Source organism: Phoca vitulina, unplaced genomic scaffold (assembly GCF_004348235.1).
Source record: "Phoca vitulina isolate PV1807 unplaced genomic scaffold, GSC_HSeal_1.0 scaffold89, whole genome shotgun sequence".
In the NCBI taxonomy this organism is placed as follows: domain Eukaryota; kingdom Metazoa; phylum Chordata; class Mammalia; order Carnivora; family Phocidae; genus Phoca; species Phoca vitulina.
This window is the reverse complement of record NW_022589792.1, coordinates 2,891,826-2,914,752: the sequence shown is the minus strand read 5'-3', so window position 1 is coordinate 2,914,752 and position 22,927 is coordinate 2,891,826. Positions and strand designations below refer to the sequence as shown.

The 22,927-nt window shown below is 47.6% G+C and overlaps 1 protein-coding gene across 8 annotated transcripts in view; it reads left to right on the top strand.

Moving 5' to 3' along the window:
* Positions 1-22,927, top strand: part of CACNA1A (calcium voltage-gated channel subunit alpha1 A) — a 282,305-nt gene that overhangs the window by 71,829 nt on the left and 187,549 nt on the right. The window lies entirely within an intron of this gene.

Sequence of the window (22,927 nt, the reverse complement as noted above, 5' to 3'; positions counted from 1 at the left end):
TCCCATTTGCGCCATCTGGGGCCCTGACCTGGAAGACCCAGATGGACTCTTTCAATAAGGAAGACAGGGCAAGAGGAAATGAGGTGGCAGGTCCTTCCTAGGTATGGTGTCAGGCCTTGGGTTGGATTCGGCTTCTCCCACCCTAGGGAACCGGGAGGGGACACCAGGAGAATCAGCCTCCATGTGGACACCTCCAGGCAGGTAAATGCCTTCTTTTTTTTTTAAATCAAAGATCCAGAGGAAGAGGGTGAAGACCACATTTTCCTCTATTGAGATGCTATCAAAATGCAGATCCCCTTGTGTTTCTTTAAATCTGTGCCTGCTTGAAATAAACCTTGAGGAGGGCTTAACATCTGTTGAGATGTAGGCAGGCAAGGATGGGTAATTAGTCGGGCTTTCTAACAGTTATCTAAGCATGACCCAGATTCCAAGTGGGGGGACGCACCCTGCTCCCCAGGCTGACTGACCACTGTACCATGCCCAAATGTGCTGCTCCTCGGCTTGGTTCCAACTGGCTGCCCTCCGTGTACAAATGAACGGGGCTGGATGGGCCCCTGGGGCTCCGCAATGAGCCCCCACTCCTTTGTGTTTGGTTTCCACTGTTACATACTCAACAGGACTGGGCCCCAGGTGATCCTGGGGTTGCTTATTTGAGGAGCTCTGTGGCTGGTGGATTCATTTTTAGGGGAACTCAAAATTGGGCAAGCTTTTTGCTTCTGGGTGCTGAAATTGTAAGAGGGCTCTAAGGTTTTGGAGTGTGTGAACAGTCTACTTTGAGGGTGGTGAAAATTAGGAGGTTCAGCTGGGGTCTTTCCGGAGGGGCACACCCCTAAGCACGATGTCATCTTGATTGGTGCATGAACCAGGAGCCTGGTCTTTGCCTCCCAAGTTCAAACCTCCTGAAGACCCACTGAAATGCTCAGGGGTCTTGTGATCACTCTGCCTGCCTCCCCATCCTCCGCCCCGGGAGTGGTGGGGGCTTGGAGGGTGGCAAGGTGTCAATGTGTGCATGCTCAAATAACTCCAGGGGGTGTTCAGGAGGGAATCACTGGGCTGACAGGTTTCCATGTTGAAAATGGCTTTAGATCGCCTTCTGGAGCCTGGATTTGGAGTCTTCTAAGAGGAAAGGAAGGAGGTGGGAGTCCTAATGTGTCCTCAGCTCACCCCGTCCAGACTGAATCCTGCAGATCAGAGAGCTGTTGGAGAGGGAGGGGATTGCCAGGGACCCCTCAGAAGGAAGGATCTCTGGGGAGGGATGCAGGTGATTTGGGAGCATTCCATTTGTACTTTAGGTTTTCTTTGGCTTTCTTGCTTTGTGATGAGTTTGTTCATTTTGTTCTCTGCAGACAGTTTTTATTCTCTTTTTGGCCCGAGGCAGCAAACACATTATACAGCCCCACTCTGGAAGGGAAAGCTCTCCATCCCCCCAATCTGTCACCAAGCAGGGTAATCCAGGTCTAAGATTTCTGGGGGGCTGGGGGGGATGAAAGGAGAGGGGACAGAGAACTGGGTGGGGGCCGCTGGATAAGGGACTCGGGACCAGTGCAAAGAGATGGACTGTGGAAATGCTGACGAGCCAGGGTACCAGGGCAGATGTTGGCTTCCGTATCCAAACACTTCTGCCCTTTAAAATAATGTCTTTCAGTACTTATTCTGAACTTTTAGAATAAAGTCTAATATACGGATACAAAATACCTAAGTTAAGTCTAGTTTAATATGTGTTCACAAAGTGACCACAACCATTGCAAACAGTACCAGGACGAGAAAGAGGATGTGACCAGCCCCCCAGAAGCCCCCCTCAGGGCCCCTCCCCCCACTCACACCGCAGAGCTAGCCACTACCCTGACTTCTAAGCCCACAGGTTCATTTTCCTCCATTTGGACTTCCTGTCAATGGAGTCGCAGACTGTGTTACTGTGTTTGGTTTCTTTTGCTCAACGGCACGCCTGAGATTCATCCAGGTTGCTGCAAGTGGTTGTAGGTTGCTCCTTCTCGTTGCTTTGTGGCATTTTACTGTGTGACTCTACCACAATGTACTTGTCCCCTCTGCTTGTGAGGGCCATTTGGGTAGTCTCCAGATTGTGTCGTTAGGAACATTCTTGTACATGTCTTTGGCTGCACTTTTTTTTTTTTAACATTTCTCTTGGGTCTGTACATAGGAATGTAACTGCCCCTGCCATTCTTGGATGCATGTGTAGCAGGGCGTGTATTTGGAAACGGCATCCACTAAGGGTGCAGCTGACTACGGAAAGCACCTTCTTCGCTGTCTCGTGGAGGAGTGAGGGAGTGTTCCGTGAACTTGGCTGTATGCTCATAGGGCCTAAGGGTGTTACTTCCAAATGCAAATTCCAGCATGGCATGCTGGGGGAGGGTGCAGCCTTCCGGTCTCCATGCCCTGAAGCACTTTGCCACTGCGATGCCTTTTACCCTTTTGCACCCTATTCTCACGGCGCCTTCAAGCTTGAAGCCAGCCATGAGAATTAAGGGTTCTCCTTCCTTTTAGTTTTGTCTTCTGAAGCAAGAAAACCCAAATGGAAGTCTTTGATGTTCAGATTTACATTGCTGCCTTTTTCTCTTGGAGTATGCTGGGCAGCAGGCCGTCTTGACCACACACCTTGGTTCCATGTTTTCGTTGATCGGGAGTCTGATTTCAGTGCGGCCGTGATGGTGCTGGCTTCTAAGGAGCTCAAATCTGTCAGCTCAATAAGGCGCATCTGTCAACCTTACCAGAGCCCCCACTTAATGCCACTCACTCCTTCTGATGTGCTACCAAACGCCAATGTGAATATCATCTTCCCCCAGTCGAGCTGATGCCAGCAGATCTCCCACTGAGCACGATGTAGGAATTGGGGCCGTTGCAAGAGCCGCAGACCCAGATCTGTGTGCTGTCACACTCGGTCTCCTGAATTGCATGCAGGATTCCAGCTTTTCACCTGTGTCTTTGGCAATCTCAACAAGGGGCCGAGTCCCATCACACCAGGTAACCTATGGACATTGGCCGATTGGTGTTCCCCAGTTTTTTAAAAGAGGAATGTTCTATATGGGAACCGGAGGGAGCCCTGGGAGAAGTTGGAGCATGTTATCAGCCTCCACTGGTCCTGCAAAGTAGAATGTGCTAGAAGATACTACTATAGAAGGCAAGACAGTATGACCCCATGATACTTCTGCTAGACCTGGATGGCTGGTAATTCCAGAAGAGCAGAATTCTGAGAAGTAAGAGTTAGCATGGCTTTTCCATTGGGATTTTTTTCCCCCACAAAGGTGCCGTCCCTCCTCTGTAATCTCCAAACCCCAAAAGCTCTGAAAACCAAAACATCAGATCATATAGGGGTAAAATTCTACCCTGAATTGACCTGAGTTTATAGTCTTTACATACAGTCTTAATTTATCCCACATGGTGTGCGTTTTGGTGTGTTTTGATGCAGAAATGTTTGATATGCTTGATTATGGGGTGCTGCTCCAGCTCCCCACTGGGAGTGTTATGTATGTCTTGTAGTGTCTCCCAAACTTTCATGTGTGTGAGGATTGTCTTGTTAAAATGGTGATTCTGGCCCAGCAGTTTTGGGGTGGGGCCCAGGGTTTTGCCTTTCCACCAGGCTCCTAGGGATTGCCCCTGCTGTGGTCTGTGGGTTCCACTGGGAGTAGCCAGGTCATATCATAGATTCATCCTGGGACCTTTTTCTTCTTTTTCTCCAAGATCAGGTTTATTGAGGTATAAATTACTGATAGCAAAATTCACCCTTTTTGCATACAGTACTGTTGAGTTTTGACAGACACGTGCATATGCAGTATGCATATGCATATGACAGACAGACATATGCAGTAGCATAACCCCTATCAAAATCAAGATAGGGAATGGTTTCAGGGCGCCTAGCTGGCTGAGTCGGTGGAGTGTGTGACTCGATCTCGGGGTTGTGGATTTGAGCCCCATGTTGGGTGGAGAGATTACTTAAAAGTAAAAAAAAAATTTTTAAAGATTTTATTTATTTATTTGACAGAGAGAGAGAGCGAAATCACAACGAGGCAGACAGGCAGGCAGAGGGAGAGGGAGAAGCAGGCTCCCTGTTGAGCACGGAGCACAATGCGGCGGGGCTCAATCCCAGGATGCTGGGATCATGACCTGAGCTGAAGGCAGATACTTAACCGACTGAGACACCCAGGTGCCCCCTAAAAGTGAAATTTAAAAAAAAAAGATTGAGCAGTTTCATCATCCTAGGATATCTCGTAGTGCTTTCTGAGTCAGCACTACCCTAGACCCTTGCAAGCACTGATCTGTTCTCCATCCTTATGTTTCTGCCTTTTCCAGGAGGTCATATAAATAGAATCATACTGTATGTAGCGTTTGGAGCTTTGCTTCTTTCATGCAGCCATTTGAGATCCATTCATGTTGTTGTGTGTATGAGTAGTTCGTTTCTTTTTAGTGCTGAGTAATATTCCATGGGATGGCTGGACCACAGTCTGTTCATCCATTTCCCAGTTGAAAGACATTTGGGATGTGTCCAGGTTGGGCGATTGTGACTAGAGCCTCTATAAACATTGGCAGACGGGTTTTAGTGGGAACATTGGGAACATACATTCCATTTCTCTTGCGTAAGTAAATACCCAGGAGTCAGATTGCTGGGGTGTGCGGTAAGTATATGTTTAACTTTATAAGAGACCACCAAACCATTTTCTCAAAGTGGCTGTGCCCATTTTACGTTCCTATCCTGGTTATCCCTTTAAAAGCACCAAATTCTAAACTCCAAAGCACGTCTGGCTTCTAGGGTTTAGGTGAAGGATTGTGGGTGTGTGTAGGCAGTGCTGGCATGGTAGAATTAAGTACCAGTCAGAGAAATGAGGAAGAGCGAGGAAGGGGGTCTCCGGAGTGGGGAAAGGGGCTCTCTTGCTTGGAGCATGTTGGTTCTGCCATTCACAGTAAAAAGTCAAGCTCTGAGGCCGTGGCACTCATGCTTGTCACCCTTGTTCCCCACCGCAACCCTACCACACCTGGCACAAAGTAAGTGCTCCATAAATATTCTCCCAGTGAGTGAAAAAGCCTCTTGCCACCCATTTGCCCATCATATAGATCTGCTCTGCCCTTATGCCAACATTTTAGGTTTTCAGTGGGTTTTAGGTACAGGGGATGGGGGGGCAAGGAAGGGTATGTGTGCTTGAGGTTATCAGACCAAAGAAGGTCTCTGAAGTTACAGTGCTTGAGAAGTTGGGGAGTAGTGGGCCCTTGAAAGTGAAGTCTTCCTTCAGGGGCTTGGGGGGATGTCTATTGGGTGCTTGGGGCTTATACACCCCCCCACTGGCCCCCAGTAGCAAGCACACATATGTACTCCCTCAACAATGGAAGGCACCACCGGGAAAGTGGGTTCAATCCAGAGATCGTCAAAGCCCAAAAGCCCCACAGTTAATACATTTTGGAGAATGCTAACTCAGCTCTTTGGGAAGAATCAGTGTGGTGCCATGAAATATGACAGAGGAGAAGGAAAGCATTCTGTGCTCTGGACTGGCCAGGCCCAGGTTCGAGTGACTCCCCGGCCAGGCTGTTTTGGGCATCAGAGCCTTAGTGTGCAAGATGAGGATACTGCTTCTGATAGCATCTGCCTCGGAGGACTCCTGGGGAGGTTAAGTGGGTTCACACATGGTAAATGCTCAAGTCAGTATCTGGCACGAAGAAGCTCTAAAATACATGAGCTGTAATGTTGGAGAGCACTTTTCCCCCTAATGGTCTTTTCTGGAAACTTTGGCTAGAAATCATGTTCTCTGGGTAGGAGTGGGAGCAAAGGGCCCCTCCATGACTGGTCACTTTGGATTCGTTAATCTGAGTGTGGCACCCTTTAAGGCAACCCTCAGATGTTCTGTATTCTCTGTTCTCTCTGGAAGCTTTAAGGGGGGAAAATTCATGCCCACTTGACCTATTTTTCTATTCCGTTCAGTCTAAGATAAAATTAATTGTCTTCCTCTCCCTTGATCCCTCCCTTTGTGGGTGACAAGGTGAGGGAGTTTTAAAGTGTGTAATTAGCTTTCCTGTTCTCCCTCCTACCCCATCTCCTTGTTCTGAGCTGGCCAAGAGTCCAGCCGGAGATAGAGACCACATGCCTTAGGACAGCTGCTGTGGTCACCCCAGGCAACCAGTGGGGGTTTAACAGCAGAACCCTGCTCAGCTTTGGGGTTAGACTATGTCCCCCTCCTCCCAACTCCTGTCTTTCTTATTTCTTGCCTGTCCCTTACCTCCTAGGAGAATAGAGAAGGCAAAGGACATTCCAGGAGAGGGAACCAGAGGGTGGGCTCCGCAACTTGGGTTTCCGAAACCACTGGGCATTAGTCCTTGTCTGGATAGGATGACTAGATGTCCCAGTTTGCCTAGGACTGTCCTGGTTTTGGCATCCCAGGAAACCAAGTAGTTCTGGGCAAACCAGGACTCTGGTCACTGTACTGGTGAGTTCTTAACACCCAAGAAGGGAGAGAGGAGGGAAACAAGAGATGGTCCAGTATGCGGGAAAGGAGAAGATAGGTAGCTTTTCCCCTCTGAAAAGCTGGGACTTTTTATTGGAATGAACTGTGCTTTTGGAAGCCGCCTATTTAAGGCAACTAATACAAGAGAGATCCCGGCTCTGAAGCAAAAGTTCTGAGTTAAGTCCAGATCGAGTTTTGTCATCTCTCTTGGGCCAGAGATGGCTTTTATCTTCTGTTCAGACTGGGAACATCCTTGGATCTTCCATGGAAGTGCTCAGGGCTCAGGTTGGACCTGGAATTTGGAATTAGCAGTCCCTCCCCAGAATGACACTATTCCAGAGGCAGGGCCCCCTCTCTGGAGCTGTGAGGGAAACAGCCTTGTTGCCCACCTGCCAGTAAATAATATTCACGCTGTTAAGTACTGTTCTCCTTTTAGGTCTGTGTGTAAAATAAATAAATAAATATATATATATATATATATATATACACACATACATACATATATATATATATATATATATATATATATATATAATTTTAAACCAATTTCTAAAGTATTTTTATACAAGTAGCTTTTGCAGGAGGGCTAAGTCTGATTTCAAGAATAAATTGACAGATGTGTCTCAGAGGAAGTGCTGATGCAGACCCCGAACTTGCTGGTGGGAGGGAAGGGAGGGTAACATGGTTTCCGACCTTCCAGAACCTGCCATGTGCTTTTACCTCATTGACCTTTATTATTTTCCTTATTAAGGATAACGGGCAGGGGAAGCTATGCTGACTTTCACTTGCTCCCATGAAATGTTTGTGGCACATCATGGAGGCCACGTAGGAATGTTCCTGTCTGAGCAGTAGCACCAAAGAGTGGAGGCGGAGAAGAGGCAGGGTAGGGGAGGTGACTTAGGGGGGAGGCAAAGCATACAGGGCTTCAGGATAGGTGACCTGTGCTGCACATCTCAGCTCCAGCCCCTAGTAGTGGAGCCTCAGTCTCCTCATCTGTAAAATGGGCAGAGCAGCCCTACACCCAGGGAATTCTGGGAGGATTAAAAGATACTGTGAACAGAAACCATGTGGTGTGTATGATTATGCTGTGAAAAGGATGGCCTTCAGATTATGCTGTGAAAAGGATGGCCTTCAGACCGCACGATGGTGAGGGCTGGGTTTGTGTGGCCACCGTGTTGTCCCTGAGCCTGGCACCTGCAGGGGCTGAATACGTATCTGTGGGGTGTTTTCTCGCACTTCCCATTAACAGCCTATTGCTTTAATCTGGTTCCAGGTTCACCACACACTCTCAAAATTGTCTCTCCTGCCACTTGTTTTTCCTTATTTATTGTAATAGTAACGCTGGTGGACCAGGTACCTAAGTCACAAACTAGAATGGTGGTCCTCCAAGTGTGGTCCCCAGCCCTCCAGGGTCAGCATCACCTGCCCTAGGGCAGAGGTGCTCACCTTTGAGCATGCATCAGCATCACCTGGAGGGCTGTTTAAACACAGGGTGCCCGACCTCACCCCCAGAGTTTCTGATTTAGGAGGTTTGGAGTAAAGTCTGAGAACCTGCATTTCTAGCAAGTTCCCAGGTGGTGCTGCTGCTGCTGGTCTGGGAGCACACTTTGAGAAACCCTGAACTAAACATGATCAGTAACTTAATTCCACCTGTGGTCTCCGACCTCCCTTTTCCTCCTACTCCTCCCCCACTGCATTCCCCAAAGGCAACCGCGGTCTCTTGGATGCTATCTCTTGGATTGTGTGTGTCTTCCTCCCTCCCTCCCTCTTTCCCTCCCTTCTTCTTCTTCCTCTCTTACAGGTTTCATCACATATTTACATACACCTTGACATAAATTTAGTTTTCCTGGTTTCTGAACTTTGTAGCCTTCTGGAACTTATACTTGCCTTTTCCACCCAACTGTATGTTTCTAAGATTCATCTGCTGTTGAGTGTAGCTGTAGGTCATTTCCTTTTCTCTGCTTAATATTGCATTCTGTGATGATACAACAATTTATCCATTGCCCTGGGTGATGGACATTTGGGATGTTTCTAGTTTGCATGTGTGCATGAGCGTGTGTGCACGTGTGTGTGTTTGCTATTTTGAACAGTGCTGCTGTGATGAATAAATAATTTTTGAATGAATGAATTCAAGGTGTTAATTTTAGTCTGTGTACTTGGGAACCTAGCTTCAGCTAGAATCAGCTGAGATTCATCAGCGTTTATGGAACACCAGCCATCTGACAAGCCCTGGCTAAGCTGGTTCTCAGGTTCCTCCTCATTCTAAGGGCTGGGTCAGCCAGACAGCCCCCATTCCTGCCTGGAGAGTTGGGGTCTTGAACAAATTGGAATAGTCAAAAACATTTATGGACTTGAATTATCTTTGGAAGAGTTGTTAGAATGCAAAAATTTTCAGAGTCTGGCCTGTTCCTAGCCACAGTGCAGTCTTTTAAGTTACAGATCATGGATGGATGTTCATGGTTTATAGGGGAGGAAGGTCATCCCATGCAGTTAGTATCAGATGAGTAGATGGATGGATGGATTCATCTGTGGTTGGTTGGACAGACAGATGGATGGAGGGATGGGATGAAGGAAGGAAGGGAAGGAGGGAGAGAGGAAGAAAGAGGAAAATGAATGGTGTTGGATAGCTGGGTGATTGGATGAGTAAATGGATAGGTTATAGGTGGATGGGTGAGTAGATTGGTGGATGACTGATGGGTGAATGTATGGCTGGATGAGTAGATGGGCAGATGATGGGTAAGGAGGGTAAGGAGATGGATGGGTAAGGAGATGGATGGGTGGACGGATGGGTGGGTGTGTGGGTGGATGTTGAAGATAAGGGTGTGTCTAGCAGGGTGGTTGTCCATGTTGGGTGTCTGTGGTATTTAGTGTTCTTATTGGGTTGTTAATGACCAAGTCCCTCCACTTGCTGCCTTCGTTGTACCTTTCTCAGCATCAAATGAATCTTGCATGCTTTTTGTGAAAATCAGTGAGAATGTGTGTTTAAGGCTTACCTCTCTAACTAGAAGGCTCCTTGAGGGTAGGGGACAGTGCTTTACCTTCCTCATACCCCCAACAATTCCTGTGCTATATCATGCATAAATGTTTGTTAATTGAGTAATGATGAGGAAAATAAATGGTGTTGTTGATAAAGATTATGAAAATTCTGGGAACACCTGGTTTTGTTTATTTCGGCACTGGGACTGGAAGTGGAACTCCTTGGATTTTACCCCATCAGTGAATAGTGGTGGGCTAGTGGGATAGCTCTCTTCTGAGCAGATTGGATAAATGTCCCCGATTCCTACTCACTGACCAGAGATTACAGATTACAGATGCACCACGGTCCTATAAGGCCCCACACGATCTGGTCACTGTTTTCTCTTTGTCTCATCTCTTCTATTCTCTGCCCCTTCCGCTCTGTCTCAGCTCCACTGGCCATTTTTTGCCCACACCCAGCTCATTTGCATCCGAGGGCGAAGGCATTTGTGCTGGCTGTTCTCTCCACCTGTCTCCCTATGGCTGACTCCTCTTTATTTAGGTCTCAGTGCAAGACTTGCATCCTCCAAGAGGCCTGTCCTCTTCATTTATTGAACACCTGAAGTACAAAGGAGAATATAAAATATATGTATACTCTCCTATCTAGAGGGAATCTCTGGAGACGTTTTAATGTATTTCATTCTGTCCCTTTTTATAAGCTTTTGTGAACACATTTCCATGCCACTAGATATCCTTGGAAAGCATCAGAGCTCCCATGTACCGTTGCACAGGCTGTACATTGCACAAGGGTATCATATCTCATAGACATCATGGAGCTGTACATTTATTATTTCAATTTCCCAGCTGATGAAAGCTTAGTATCTTGTTCTAGAAAAATGAAGATATTATGACAACTTTTTGACAGATGGACCTAACAACTTGAAAAAGGGGTGTCTTATTTAAATTCACACAGTGGTGCTGTATGGGTTGGCAGCAACCCCAGAAAAGACTGCTGTTAATATCTGACAGTACTCCGCTTTATGGTTGTATCCTACTTCATGTAACCACCTCCAGCTGTTTGTTTGTTTTGCTTATAAACAACAGTGCAGTGAACATCTTTGTGCCTCTTTGTCCAAGGCTCTGATTATTTTCAGAATAAAATTCTGGTCTAGATAAGGTGCTCAAGTCTGGAAACTGCTGCCTGTACTGTCTTCGAGTCTGTAAAAGAGATTTGGAGACCAGGTGACTCAAAGTTCAGGAAGTGGATGGGGAGGGGCAGGGAAAGAACCGCTGTTTGGTTTGGAATTTTTCCTGGGCTGCATGGAAAGAGTGCTTTCGAACTGGGGGTGATTTTGGCCCCCCAAGGGACTTTTGGCAGTGTCTGGAGACGTTTCTGGATGTCATGACCGTGGAGGGCAAGGTTCTGCTGGCATGTAGTGGGCAGAAGCTAGGGCTGCTGCTGAATGTCCTGAAATGCACAGGACACCCCCATCTGTCCCGCCCTCACCCCCCCCCCCAGTAAAGAATCATCCAGCCCAAGGTGTCAGTAGAGCTGAGATTGAGAGATCCTGATGTAAAAGATGTCACAGATTTCCTGGAGGGGAGTGGGTGGATTTCGGGGTTTTGGGTGACTTAAATTGAATTTACAGTTTCTCTTCCTAGCTGGGTGTCTAAGCCAGCTTTCTGTGAACTTTAGATCCCACACGATCAGCAACAGGCTTGCTACCGACAGATTCGTTGATGTAAATATAGATGAGTATATAGAAGGAAATCTCAGCCGGAGTTGGAAAATGTTGGAATGAAAGCTGCTGCGGCCTTTCCTTCTCCTTCCTTCTCCTTCTGTTGCCCAGTTTTTAAATCGTGTCTCACTTCTCTGGGCTCCTGGTGTGGTGGGTGCTGTTGGTGTAGATCGTGGTTCTCTATTCCCTTAGTCCCAGCATCCTGGGCTGGCCTTGTGCATGAGCAGGAGACAGAGCCTGGGGCAGATTAGCTTAGACATGGGAGTGGGGAGAGGAGTGCATTCATTCATTCATTCATGGTGAATTCATTCATTTATAAATGTTTATTGAGCACCTACTATGTACCAGGCGAGTGGGGGCAGGTGAGATCAGAAAGGTGACAGAATATGACTATTTCCTTAGGAGAGAGTCCTGGAAAGGGCACCGCTGGGTCATATGTCAGGCTTTGGGACCAGATTGCAAGGAGCAGGAAGTCTGCGTCCTTTCAAACCCAGAGGTCCCCTTTCCTTGGTTACGTGGTCCAACTGGCTCGCCCTTGATTTTGCATCTCCACCAGATAGATAAGTGAAAAGTGGAATCCCCTTGGGGTACAATGTGCACCTTCAGGAACTGAAGAAGTAGAAAGTTTTCTGGGTCTGTGTGGGCCGTCTGCACTTCCTTCATGATGTCCCTGGTCATGTCTTTTCTCTGGCTTCTCTAGAGATATTCTGCACAGATATCTTCCGGGGGAATGCGCCAGGTGTAGACACTGAGGGGTTCTGGGTCTCTGTGCACGGTCTGAGGCAGCCCAGCGTGGTGGTTAAGAGAAAGGGCTATAGAGCCAGTCTGCTTGGGTTCGAATCTCGGCACTTCTTCTTTCCAGTCGCATCATCCTGGGTGAGTTGCTTAACCTCCTGGGTCTCTGCTTCCTCATCTGTGAGATGCATATAACATTAGTGTCCACCTCATGGGGTTGTCGTAAGGCTCAAGCAGCACCTAGAACAGTGCTTGGCACACGGGTGCTGAATACGTTTGGTTGTACTATTGTTCAGGGGGCCAGAAATTAGCGTCCCCCCTCTTCAGTGTACCCTGTGTACCTCTGTTGGTGTCTCAGGGTGCAGTAGCCACCATGTGATTTAGAGCAAGCTCTCCAAGCCTTGGCTCCAGCCACGGCTCTTTTAAATGATCAAACAGGATCCTTCATCTGCCCCCCCCAAAAAAAAACTTGATGAGAAGTAACTGGACCATTTTCCACATTCATGATGGGTGGGCCCTCTGCTCCCCTCCTCTGCTCATTCATGTCCTGGATTTCCCTGGAGCTCCGTTAAAGAAGTGCCAAATTCTGGGAGGACATGGGAACCGTATGCCTTTTGGACAATGGTTAGTAACTCCTCTTTCTGGAGAGCTTATGACTCTCAGGCTCTGTGATGACTGCTTTGGCTGACTTAATCTTTATACCAGCCCCCATTTTACAGATGAGCACACTGAAGTTCAGCGAGCCAAAGTCGCTTGCCAAGGTCACACATCGAGCAAGTGGGGAAACCTCACTGGACAGGTATCAGCACAGCAGGGGACAAAGGCCCAGAGGGGCAAAAGCTCAGGTTGTGTCTGGGAAGGCATTCATGCTCCAGAGAAGTTGGAGTGCCCGTGGGCCAGAGCTGGTACAACGGAGTAGTTAAGGGACAGAGTCTGAGGTCACCCAGGACTAGGTTTCTCTCTGTCAGTGCTGTGGCTTTTGGGATGCTACCTAACTTCAGAGATCCTTAGTTTCTTCATCTGCACAATGTCTGGGGGTAGAATAGTATTTAAGTCCCAGAGAGGTTGGAAGGATGAAATTGGTGGTGAATGTCAAAAATCGTGCTTGGCACAGAGTACATGCTTAGCAAGTGGCAGAAGCTCTTCATTTCCTCCTTGGTCTGGGCACCGGGACACAGACAGACACAAACAGACACAGACAGCTGCCCTGAAGTGGCTGACATTCTCGTTGGGAAGACAGACCAAGGACCAGGTAAAGGACACTGCTTAAGTGTAGTAAATGCTATGGTACAAAAGTAAAGCAGGGATAGGAGATACAGCAGGACGGTGAGGGCAGAGAGCATTGTTGCTGAGCCAAGCCAAGAGGACACCCAAGAGGGGGGTGGGCATGATTCTGGGGAGCAGGGAAGGTGAGGAGCAGGTGGGGTGAGGCTGGAGGTCTGTTTCATAGGTGGCTCTGTCTAGGGAGTGAAAGGGATTAGGTGCAGAGAACCAAGGAGGGCTGGGGAAGGGGACAGGTGAGGGGCCCTGACCTGGTGGACAATGCTGGGGAAGGAAGGATGGAGAAGACCCAAGGGACTCCCTCATTTTTTCTTTTCTTGGAAAAGTGTTTCTCATTCTTAAAGACGCAGACAAGGGGATCGCACTCGAGGTTATTTAGGAAGGTTCTAAGGCACCATGTTTTCCCTAACCTGTTTGAGGTCGCATTTCTTTCTTTCCTTGGAGAGTGTATAGACCCGTACTGCCCAATGTGGTAGCCACTAGCCATGTGTGGCTATTTTGACTTAAAATTAATTTAAATTAAATAAAATGAAAGAGTCAGGCTCTCAGTTAAGAGCCACATTTCAGGTGCTAGATTGCCACATGTGGCTAGTGGCCACCATACTGGACGGTGCAGATCTAGAACATTTCCATCGCTGTGGGAAGTTCTATAGGACATGCTGTTTAGAACCTGCAGCAGCAGCATCTCCTGGGAGCTTGTTAGAAATACAAAATCTCGGTCACCCCCCCATATCTGTTCAGTCCCAATCTGCTTCTCAACAAGATCCTCAGGTTGGCTAGACTCAGAATCACCTTAAAGTTTTAGAAATGCTGATGCCCTGAGCCCACAGATGCTGGTGAGATTGGTCCAGAGCTGCCCCTGGACCTAGGGAATCTTAAAAAATTCCCAGGTGATTCTAAAGTTCAGCTAGGATTGGCAGAGGGTCCATCAGGTGGTTAAGAACTCTCGGAAGGCAGGTAGATTGGAGTTGGGGCTGTGTAGCCTAGGGCAAGCCACTTACCCTCTCTGAGCCCCAAGTTCCAGGATATGCTGGCACCCCCCTTCCCAGGGCTGTGAGGAGCAAATGAGGGGATGGTTCAAAGTGCTGAACAGGGGGCCTGAGATGAGGATAGTGAGCACTCCTTACATAAATGTGTTAATTTCTTAAAATTGAGGTCAGCAGCCTTAGAGCTAATAGTTAGGAGTGGAGGAAATGAGACTCTTTTTTTTTAATGGTTTTGAAAAATTGAGTTAAAATTCACCTAACATAAAATTAACCACTCTGAAGTGCACCGTTCAGTGATATTTAGCATGTTTGCACAGTTGTGTGACCATCACCTCTGTCTTGTTCCAAGATATTTTCATCACCCCAAAAGGAGATCCCAGTCCTCATCAGGCCACTCCCCACTCCCCTGCCTTCCCCCACCCCTCTACCCTACCCCTGGCCATGGCTCCTCTGGTCCTGTCTCTTGGATCGACCCTATTCTGGTTTTGGAGTTTTGGTAGTGTTTCCCCACCCCCACCCCCAACCTGGCATCCAAGGGAGACTGTGAGCTCTCTTCGTGTCAGGGTCTTCCTGGCCCTGGGTGTTGCCGCCCCCACCTGTGGCACCCTTGGGCACCAGGGATTTGGGATACCTCGGACACCCTGGGCCTGCTATTAGCCCAGGTGAATGCCAGCAGCAGGCCCATGTTCTGCTCTCCTGGGGCCGCCACAAATGAGAGGTTTCCTCCCAGCTGGATTTCTCCTAGTTAAATATTTCATAAAGAAGACCTACAACTTGTGACGCTGGGAGCGTTTGATAGTGAAGTTAATGAGGGGGAGAGAGTCACAGGCGGCCCTCGGGTCCCTGCCTGAGCCCCACCATCCCGTGTCCCCCAGCTGTGGCCTCCCTCTGTCTTTGGCACTGTGTCTGGCACAGAGCAACCACTTGACAAATGTATGTTCAAAGGGCGTGTGTGTGTGTGTAAGGGGGAGGTGGAGGAGGAAAAGGAGGGAGAGAGAGATGAGGGAGAAAGGAAAACAGAGATGGACAGGACGGATGGGGGAGAGGGCGTGGGGGGGCAGAGATCTGAGAAGCAGAGACTGAAGTGCAGGGAGGCCACAGAGGATGGTGCTGGGGGAGAGGGACAGACACTGAGGAAGCTGGTGGGGAGGGAGAGGAATGGGAAATCTAGAGAAAGCGAAGAAAGAAACAAGGAGAATATTGTGTCTTGTATCTCTTCCCCTCCCCATTACCCTTGACAACCTTTTCTTCCCTCTGTCTCTCCATTTCTCATTTCCTGACTGTTGCTTTCTTGCCCGGTCTTTTTCATTTCCTGTGTCCCTCTTATCTTTTCATTTTCTCTCTGGGTGTTTGTCCCCTTTCCCTTTTTCTTCATAAACCATCCCTTGGTGTACGTGTCTTATTGTGTCTCGTTAGTCTTTGGCTGAGTATGTGTGTGTGTGTGTGTGTGTGTGTGTGTGTGCGTGTGCACAGGCACCTGAGAGACTGAACCTAGGGAAGAATGTAGGAACATAGATGGACATTTTAAAGACCAACCATGAAGCGAATGTCCCATTTTGCCCAGGTCAAGAGCCAGAGCCACTGACCCCTCAGATTCCCCCATAGGCCCATTCTGCATCACAAAGCACCAGTGAGGACTGTATGGGAATCATTAGCTTGCTTTTCTTTGTGGTTTTACCACCTAGGTGTGCATCCCTAAGCAATGTAGTTAAATGTTTTGTGGTTTTGAACTTTGTATAAATAAAATTCAGTGATATGAATGGTTTTGTGTTTTGCTTCATTGGCCTGCAATTATATTTGTAAGATTCATCCTTATTGCCGTCTCTGTGGCTCTTTCGTGGTCATATTTGTTCACTGATGACGAACATGTGAGTTTGTTTTCCTTTTGGGCACGATCATGAACCACATTGCTTGTTGTTTATGGATTTTGCTGCATGCGTGCGGGAGTCTCTTGAGAAAAGAGGCCTCGGTGCAAAATTTCTGGATATTAAAATTAGTGCTAACTATACGAAACTGTGTTGCAAAGTGCTTGTGCTAATTTACACTCGTGCCAGCAGTGACTGAGTGTTCAAGTTGCTCCACACCCTCACCAACACTTGCTATTGTCAGACTTTAACTGCAGCCTTTCTAGTAGATGTGTGGTTTCCGGTTGTGATTTGTCTGTGCTCCCTGATTACAAAATGGCTGGACGCATTTTACTATATTTATTGGGTATTCAAGTTCCTTCTTTCGTGAAGTGCCCTGCATGCCATGTCCACTTTTTTATTGGGTTGATTTTTTTTTTCATATAGATCTGTAGATGACCCCTGTCTATTCTGGAAATAGGTCGTTCATCATTATATGCTATGCAATATCTTCTCTTGGCTTGCCTTTTGATCCTTTTTTACCATGTCTTTTGACAACAGCGGTTCTTAATTTTAATGTAGTTGAATTTAGAAATCTTGTCCTTGGGCGCCTGGGTGGCTCAGTTGGTTAAGCGACTGCCTTCGGCTCAGGTCATGATCCTGGAGTCCCTGGATCGAGTCCCGCATCGGGCTCCCTGCTCTGCGGGGAGCCTGCTTCTCCCTCTGACCCTCCCCCTTCTCATGTGCTCTCTCTCTCATTCTCTCTGTCTCAAATAAATAAATAAAATCTTAAAAAAAAAAAAAAAAAATAGAAATCTTGTCCTTTACAGTTTGTGGGTTTTGTATGTTATATAAGAAAACTGTCCCTACCCTGAGGTCATGGAGATGTATATTATTTCTAAAAGTTTTATAGTTTTTCTCACCGTCTGTCTTCAATCAACTAGGAATTGATTTTTACGCATAGTGTGCAGTAGAGGTCCAATTTCCATAAGAGTTGTCCCAGCACCATTTATTCCAGTGACTTGCCTCATGATCTATGAGACAACCTCTCTGACTGTTTAACTCCTACTTCCTTTGGTCTGATCTGTTTTTGTACTCAGCTAGTCAAGCCACAAATACTTTTTGAGTGCTGATTAGGTACGAGGCATTGGTTTACAGCAATAAACACAACAGATGTGGACAGTGCTTTCACAGAGCTTACAGTCTGGCAAGGATGACAGATAAATAGTTGTGGCTACTTAACTTACAATCACAAAAGCTATAAGCCCTGCAGACCACTCCAGCTTGCTCTGAGAGGAGCGTATAAAACCATCCCTCCCCCCGGGGGAAGTGTGATCAACTGAGTCCTTAGTGCAACTCTGCTAGAGGGGGGCAGTAATGGTAGGAAAGATGTTCTGACCAGAGGAAGCAGCACGTGAAAGTCCTGTGGCAGATGTTTAGTTTAAGAAGGTGGTATTTATCCTAAAGGCACCATCCCGCCACTGAAGTAGCAATACAATGAGATTGTGTCTGTGAACGGCCCCAGTGGCTGCTGTGTGGAGAATGGATTGGGCCCCAGGCGAGAACAAAAAGCCAGGAGACCAGTGAAGAAACGGCTGTAGTCCTTCAAGGAAGAGAACTTGTTCCTTGGACTGGGTTGGTGGTTGTGGAGATAGAAATCATTGATTGGACTGAAAGTTGTTTTGAGCTGGCATGATCTTCCCCCCACCCCTCTCTCTATCTCTGTTCCTTTTCTGGTTGAGTTTTCTGGGTGAGGAAAGCAGTTTGTGTTCATGCCAAGGGTATGTGCTCTGGAGGACGTATCTGCCACAGATGGTCTTTGGAATTCTAGCCAAGAGAGTAGCTGGACAGCCCCTGGCCTCCAGGGTTTTCTGGAAGCAATTCAACAGTGGCCATTTATTAATAACAATGACAACAACAAGTTTTGATAGTCTTTCCTTCAAAACACCATTTAGTTATTGCTTCATTTGTCACCCCAACCCACCCTAGGAGATGCGTGGGGGAGGGAGACAAAGATTTTAATCTCAGTTTTATTATAGAATGAGGGGAATTAATTGGTGCTCTTGAGATCATACAAAAGATGTTGGTTTGGGGATTGGAATCCAGTCCTTGACTTTCAGGCCCCATCCCATTAATGCAAGGTCACACACCAGCTTCCCAAGCACATGCTTGCAGACCCTTTCCTCCTGGGTGCGCCTGAGTAATTTACAAGACCCCAGTTTCCTTGACTGTAAAGGGAGAATTAAAATAAAATACCTGGTCCGAACTTTAGACCTGACACACAGTGAGGACTCATCACATTTACCTACGTGAATCCATTAGTGCCTTTCGGTTGCCAGGGGCAGAAAACTCAAAGGGGCTTAAGCAACAAGAGAGGAGGAGTTTAATAGCTCATGGATGGAAGAGTCCAGGGAGTGACCAGCGTCCAGCGCGTCTGGATCCAGGGATCAGATGACATCATTAGGCCTTGATTTCTGGGCTGTGCTTTGTGAAGCTGGCTCCATTCTCCCTGCAGCCAGGAGATGGCTGCAGTTCCAACGGTTTGGTCCTTCCAAAATACCCAAAGTAATTCTCTTTCTCAGCCATTTTCCCAGCATTCTCAGCAAATGACTTATTGCTTTTGATTGGCTGTGCTGGGGTCATATGCTCATGCCTGAGCCAATCTGTTCGGGGGAATGGGAAGTGGGGAAGGGGTGCTCTGATTGGCTTAGGCTTGAGTCATATGATCTGTCCTGGTTGTCCACGGATTGGGTAGGAGTCATCCCTTTAAAAGCGCATCCATGGGGTGCCTGGGTGGCTCAGTTGGTTAAGCGACTGCCTTTGGCTCAGGTCATGATCCTCAAGTCCCAGGATCGAGGCCCACATCGGGTTCCCTGCTCAGCAGGGAGTCTGCTTCTCCCTCTGACCCTCTTCCCTCTCGTGCTCTCTATCTCTCATTCTCTCTCTCTCAAATAAATAAAATCTTATAAATAAATAAATAAATAAATAAATAAATAAAAAATAAAAGCATATCCACGTATGTTAAGGGCTAGAGGGGAAGTAGGGAACCTCTCTTCCTCTTTCTGCCGGCATTCTGTTGGCTAGAATTTCATCCCATGGTGTATCAGTGAGGGTCTCAGTAGGAAACAGAAGACACTCTTCAAGAATTGAATTAAGAGATGTGGGCAAGGGAGGGGGGTGGGAGGATGGGTTAGCCTGATGATGGGTATTGAGGAGGGCACGTTCTGCATGGAGTACTGGGTGTTATGCACAAACAATGAATCATGGAACACTATATCTAAAACTAATGATGTAATGTACGGGGATTAACATAACAATAAAAAAAATTAAAAAAAAAAAAGAGATGTGGGCAGGGGCGCCTGGGTGGGGCAGTCGGTTAAGCATCAGACTCTTGTTTTAAGTTCAGGTGGTGATCTCAGGGTCAGGAAATCACCCCGCCTAGGCACACCATACTCAGCAGAGAGTCTGCTTGAGATTCTCTCTCCCTCTACCCGTCTCCTCACCCTCAAATAAATAAATTAATTAATTTTAAAAGAGAGAGAGAGATGTGGGCGGTTAACCAAAACAGAGAGGAAAGGAGGAAGGGAGACAGGATGAGAGAACGAGAGAGAGATCACAAAAGCTGCCTGAGTCAAGCTGCAACCTCAGAAAATCGGCAGAATAAATACCCCAGCTTCGTGCCTTCCCCCCATCTCCTGCCATGGCTCCCCATTGTCCAAGCCCAACTGGAAGCCAGAGGGTAGGGAGTTCAATGAGGTTAGCCTCCCCAGGCATAGCAGGAAGAGGAGGGATCGTGGACTCTGGGTAGCTAAAGACAGCCAGCACCTGCGGCCCACTTAACTGCAGGGGAGACTGGGGCATTTAGTCCATGTGTGCTCTATGAGGACGAGGCTTAGTGGACATATAACATTGTCTTTTTCACAAGGAGAAATCAGGTTCCTGGGTGTCAAAAGTCTACTTTGCTGTTTTATTATTATTGTTATTGGTGGTAGTGATGGTGATTACTGGGTGCTATGTGCCCTCCTAGCTTGTTTTCTTTTCTCTCCCTCATTCTTTTCTCACTGAGTGGAAATCTTTTAATCTTTGAAAGAGGTTCCCTTCTATGCCAGGCTTAAGTGTGGGGCCCTCTGCTTAGAGAGCTGGTAGTTGGGGTCTTAGCAGGCAGTCTGTACCCCTGGCAAGGCCCTCGGCTTAACCTGAGGCAGGGGTGGAGGGAAGTGCCTGGATGGGGTAGCAAGGGAAGCTTCCTGCCTGAAGCAAGTGACCATCTTGGGGGAGGTGAAGCATAGGAGAGGCCCCTTAGGCTGAGCCCAGGGAGGGGAGGTAGACTCAGGTCCCATGGGCAGGAGGCAACTGAAGGAGTTGCTTCCTGCCCTCCCTCTCTTTGGAGCCTGTCTTGGCAGACAGGAGTAGGTGCACAAATGAAATTGTAGTCTGGACATGCTAACAATGGTTCTTGCCCACCTTAGCCCAATCCAGTCCAGCTGTGTTAGCAGTGGCTCCCGGTATCCAGCCCCCTCCAGGATCAGCCCAGCGGCTGTAACAATATACTGTCCCCTCCCAGCCTTGCCTTCTTCTTTGAACCCTTGTGATGATAGGGCCGTCACTGGCCTGCCTTCCTCCATTCAAGTTTAACTGGCCTGTCCTCCCCTCCACAGGGAGCGGAAGAGCAGCCCCTCATTGCTTCTGGCAGCCAACCAGCCAGGTCCCAACCTTCCAACCACCCCACTCTGCGGTGAGGAGTGCGGTGGACAGACCCATGTGCCCTGGGGCGATGTGCTGGCTCTGCTCTCATGAGCTCATGGTTCCTGGTTTTCATCACCTTCCCACTTCTGCCACATCCCTGCTTCCAGCAGTGATGGCTGCACGGATTCAAATCCCAGCTCGACCGCGTGGGCTTGACCACACAAGCAAGTGACTTCACCTCCCTGTGTTTCTGTTCGAAAGTTCTGGACAATATGCCAAGCACCTCACTTGCATCAAATAAGTTTGTCCTCTCAATGCCTTGAGGGGTAGGTGGCTTTGTCATCATGCCAGGTGACAAAGGAGAAAACCAGGACAGAGAGCGGTTTAGTAACTCTTCTGGGGTCTCACACTCCGTGAGCAACGGAGGTGGGATTTGAACCCAGGCCGTTTGGCTCCAGGGTCTGTTCTTAATCAATAAGAACAATAATAATAATGTCCTAATTCAGTGAGCTGCTGAACAGATTTAACGCAATAACATAGGCAAAAAAGTTTAGTCCATTGCCCCACATAGAATAAGCACTCAATATAGTTGTTATATTACTGATTTTACTATTTTATGTTATATAGTTGTATGTTAATAAATGCTATAAGGACTTCATGTATTAATATGTGTTCTGCATTTTTGTTATAGTACAGGACCCAGCAAACTTTTTCTGCGAAGGGCTCGATATTAAAGATCTGAAGGCTTGTGGGCCACAGGTCTCTATCGGGGCCACTCGGTTCTGCTGTTGTACTGAAGGCACCTATGGACGATAAGTAAATGAACAGGTGTGGATGTTTTCCAATAAAATTTTATTTAAAAGACATGCCACAGGCCATAGTTTGCCAAGATCTAATCTAGTATGTGTTATTATGTATCAGCGATTTTTCCATATTCCTCTGTTTATACTCTTCTTTTCTTACAAAGCCACCTTTTCTTTCCCTCCTTCGATCCTCTTATCTTTCAGCAAGGCATGTCAGGCCACTAGGACCTGTGGGCTGTCCTAATACCAAGCTTGTTTGTCTAATAAGACATGGGGAGTGAGGGTGGCGGGGACTCTAAGCTCAGGCCTCTCTCCCTTCTCTCTCCCTCCCTTATTCCTTTATTTAGTTATTTTTAAATTTGTTTATTATTGGGCACCTGGGTGGCTCAGTCAGTTAAGCATCAGCCTTTGGCTCAGGTCATGATCCCAGGGTCCTGGGATTGAGTCCTGCATCAGGCTCCCTGCTCGGCAGGGAGTCTGCTTCTCCTTCTCCCTCTGCCTCTCCCCCTGCTCATTCTCTGTCTCTCAAATAAATAAATAAACAAAATCTTTTAAAAAATCGTTTATTATTTAGAGAGGGTGAGAGTGAGTGGGGGGAGGGGCAGAGGGTGAGGGAAAGAGAGAATCTTTTTTTTTTTTTATTTTTTTTTTTTTTTTAAGATTTTATTTACTTATTTGACAGAGAGAGACATAGTGAGAGAGAGAGCACAAGCAGGGGGAGTGGGAGAGGGAGAAGCAGGCTTCCCGCTGAGCAGGGAGCCCAGTGCGGGGCTCGATCCCAGGACCCTGGGATCATGACCTGAGCCGAAGGCAGATGCTTAACGACTGAGCCACCCAGGCGCCCCGGGAGAGAGAGAATCTTAAGCAGACTCCACGCCCAGCGTGAAGCCCAGCATGGAGCTTGATCTCACAACCCTGAGATCATGACCTGAGCCAAAATCAAGAGTTGGACACTTAGCTGACTGAGCCACCCAGGTGCACCATCCCTCCCTTATTCCTGAGCTCTGGAAGTCATCACTCTCTTTGCCCATTGCTGATTTTCTTTACCTTGGGGAAACCCACAAGGATCTCTGAGCTCCTCTCCCCACAGTCCCCCCTCACTCACCCTGCTACCCTGGCCTCTTTTCTCTGACTCAAACACACCAGGCACAGTCTTATCTCAGGGTCTCTGCACTGGCTTTTCTCTCTGCCTGCATCCTCCTTCCCCAGGTAACTTCGTGGCTCTTCCCTCTTCTCCTCTAGAGCAACATCTGCACATAGTAAGTGGTCAATAAATATGTCGAATGAGTGTGCCATATGTCTTCATTCATTTTTACTGCTGATTAGCATTCAGTGGTACAGAAATCCCACAGTTGGCTTATCCAGTTACCTGTTGATGGATGTTTGGGTTTATTCTCGTTTTGGCCATTGCTAATAAAGCCGCTGTGAAATTCTTGGACCTTCCCCCAACTCTTC